Genomic DNA, 3,847 nt, shown 5'->3' with positions numbered 1-3,847 from the left:
AAGGCCGATCGCTTAGGATGCTGAAGTTGGAGGCGCTTCTCATTTGTCTCATTTTTCTGCTTAGCACCCATAGGAAGCGCCATGACCTCACTCTTCTTTCAGTAAACACGTAACAGGCTCAGGGCTCATGGTCCAGCCGGGGAGACAGAAAACCTCCAACAAGAAAGCAATAACGGAGTCTTTGAATGGAAGATATTATACCATACAACGTACATGGGCGATGTCAGGCTTAATGACCAAGCTGAGCTAATGTCAATAAACAGAGAACTATTAGGAAATTCATTAATCAAGGCCTTGTTTATACTCCTATTTGTCAACCAAATTATTTGTTTGACTTGTGGCCTCCCTGGTTTATTACGGTCATTTCTGTCATCAGAAGAGCTGGGTTGCTGGAATTTCACACATAGGCAGGGCCTGCACTGTCTTCAGTATGCTGTCTTGGTCACCCTTTCCAAGAACCAGAGATCTCATCAGGGGCCAAGGTCTGTCTTCAGTTAACAAACAACCGCTCTTCGGAATCCAGGGGCTCACTGGACCTTAATTAATTGATTTGCTAATCACTGTTTCCTGCTTCCAGAAGCTGACCTCTGGAGCACCCTCCTGCTCTTGGGGGAATGTCATCGGGAAGAAACTCGAGGCTGAAAAGCAACAGCAGGGTTGAGGGGGACCAGCAGCTCTCTGAGGACACCTGAAGTCCCGCCCAACCTGGATTTGGTCTTTAAAAGGTCATCTCTCGGGGCTTCCCTGGTGGCGCAGTGGTTGGGAGTCCGCCTGCCGATGCAGGGGATGCGGGTTCGTGCCCCGGTCTGGGAAGATCCCACATGCCCCGGAGCGGCTGGGCCCGTGAGCCGTGGCCGCTGAGTCTGCGCGTCCGGAGCCTGTGCTCCGCAACGGGAGAGGCCACAGCAGTGAGAAGCCCGCTCCACAGCCCAGAGGTCAAGCTCCTCTGTGAAAGTCTCCCCCTGACCACGGAAGCCGGAAAGGATTTGTCCCACCCCTGGCTTTCAAACTACTCAGTCCCGACGATTGCCTCTGCTCTGTTCTGTTGGCACTGTTTATACCCAGCTTTGCAACTAGTGGGTAAATTCTTTGAGGGCAAGCCAACCTTAGGGGTCTCACAGCTTTGCATCCTTTCTCCTTGGCCCCTCTACTCACACACACACACACACACACACACACACACACACACACACACACACACTGCTGGACCAACAGAGGATACTCTGCTCAGTGCAAATGTAACTTTCATTAGGGGTTTTGCTTCTCCCCAGACCCTAAGGTACCCCTGTTTAAGCTTGCCCATAAGAAGATAAAGAATGATAATCACCTTGGCAACCAACTTCTCTGCTTTCATCTCCTAAGTTGAACTAATTTTGGGGGTTTCCACCTTCTTTGAGCCAGTGTTTCCTGTTTAGGAAATAAATGTTAAATGATTTCACCACTCAGAGTGACGATTGCAGTGGATTTCTGGGTAGCAAGCAGGCAGGGGAGCCCCCTTCCTAAAAAGTAGACATCCTTTATTACTTTGAAGGGAAAAGGGTGAAGGGCCTTGAGGGGAGTGGGATGAAGGGTCAGATTTCTCCATAATGACTCAGAGTAATATCTCCCCTCAGCAGCCACCCTATGAATTTTGACACATTTCAAAAAGCAGGAGTCTGGAAAAAGCAGTCAGAATCTCTTACCTTCTGCAAAAAGCTACTGTGCAGTCTGTTCCTTTGTAGTTTGGGTTTTTTTTTTTTTTTAAAAAATCAAACCATCTTGGAAAAATCAAAAAGCAGATGCACTCATAATTGAAGTTGGCAAGGGCAACAGAATCCTTGTTATAGGTGTTACAGGCCCTCGCACCCCAATTAACCTGGGGGGGGGTGGCTCAGGGGCTGTGGGTTTCCCTGCACAGATGTCCGAGGGGAGAGGCCCTGGTGGGCAAGAGATTGAGGTGCTCTGAGACCCTTCTGGAAACTCAGGGCCCAGGGCCCTCGCCCAGTCCTGATGTGGAATCACTCTCCGGCCTTCGGAAAGCCACGTCCAGGGGAGTCCTGGCCCAGGGCCGGCCCTGGAGAAGCATGGGCCGCAGCAAGGCCCACCCGAGAGCCAGCCGGGGAGCGCCCACAGCCATGACCCAGGGCCGAATTTTACTACCCGCCATTTACCATTCTGACGGGAAAACAAATTTAAAACACCTGGACATTTACGTCTTTGATGGGTCGAGTTGCACTGTTCCATTATATTAAATAATGCAGGCGGTGCGCTTCAAAGGCCGCCATCTCCGGGAGGCCGCTGGGCACAGCCTGGGTGAGAGCGCGGCCTGGGCCGCAGGTGGGAGGGCAGCCTTGGGAAGAGCCGTGTGTGCGTTCAGAGGTGGAGGCTCGCGGTGAGCCCCGGGTTCTCACCTGTGACACGGCCCCTGCCGGCCACACCCTGCCCGCGACACACCACTGCCCCAGACTTACCAGCAAAATTTACTCCATTTGGTCAGGTCACGGAGCTCTAAAGGTCAGAGTGGGCACTGAGTGGAGAGGAGGTTTGGGTTGACAGGAAATATCAAAAAGCTAAGACTGGATGGCGAAAGCGGCTCAGAAGAAGCTGGGGAAAAAGTTTAGGATGCACTTGGGACTTGGGGCCCAACAGACCTCTTCAAGGCTGGGACAGCCAAGAGCAGCACTGCGGTAGGGGCGGGTGTGGGGGCCTCAGCATCCTGGGACCATCCAGAAAGCAGGCCTCAGCGCTGACCCTGCAGTGGGTAGGGGTCCGGGCTGGGTCCAGGGCTTTCCCCGGGCTCAGGAGGTGAGGACCAACTGCCCAGGAGCCAGGCAGGTGTTTGGAGACTGAAACCAACAGACTGGTTTAGGGGCTCATATGAGGTCCACCTTGGAAACTTCCAGAAAACCCCAGAGGAGAGGTGAGGGTGAGCTGTGACATGCTCTGGCCCTGAGGTGAGGGCTGTGAAGTTTCTTAGCATTTGTGCTCCACCTGTGAAATGGCGGGAACGCCTCCTGCTTCTTCTACGTCGCAGTGCCCTAGTGTGAGGACCAGAAAGAAAGTTTTCTGAAGGCACATTGTAAACTTAAGATGATGCAAATGAGCTCATATTAGTGCATTTGGGAAACGGGAGCCTGGGGAACACCTCATAGCCACGGCAGCAGGAGGAGAAAGGCTGGGAGAAGGGGCTCTCACTCCGGCCTCTTTGCCGTCCAGGCCCCATCCTTCAGGGCCCGCTCCCCTCCTCTCTGCATCTCCTCCGAGCATCTCTGCCAAGTTGTGGCTCCTTCCCAGTCTCTGGTGCTCTCTTCCCAGCCACGGCACCAGGGTGTAGAGAAAACACCAAGACGTCTCTTCTTTGTGCAGCGAAAAGGTTTGCTAGAACAGGTTTGCTCTTTGGTTTCACAGCCGTTATGTGGATAATAAGTCACTAATCAGTCCATACATAGGTGGCGCAGAACACTTAGGAAGGTGCCTGCCTCAGACCAGGGCTTCAGAGGCCTGAGCCCCAGACCTGGATCTGCCTGCATCTAACCGTGGCCTCAAGTGAACACGTACTTCACCTCCTCGGTCTTGTCACTTTGCAAGTGAGGGCACGGGGCTGCAGTCCTTGAAGCCATCCCGTTCCCTTCTGTGGCTCTTGACCTTGGCGGCACATGTGAGTCATCCGAGGAACTTTGGAACAGAACCATTGCCTGGGCTCAACTCCCGGAAGTCCAGAAGTTTTGCTGTAATTGGGCTGGGATGGAACCTCAGGGGACTGCACCGTGTGGGCACGGCTCGGAAAGCCTGTGCTAGTTGCTGTGACGATTTTATTAAGCGACTGTCCAGTCTACATGGAGTGGTCCAGGGGCCAGAACCTGGAAAC

Source organism: Lagenorhynchus albirostris, chromosome 13, assembly GCF_949774975.1.
Source record: "Lagenorhynchus albirostris chromosome 13, mLagAlb1.1, whole genome shotgun sequence".
Taxonomy (NCBI): Eukaryota; Metazoa; Chordata; class Mammalia; order Artiodactyla; family Delphinidae; genus Lagenorhynchus; species Lagenorhynchus albirostris.
This window is presented reverse-complemented; position numbering follows the sequence as displayed.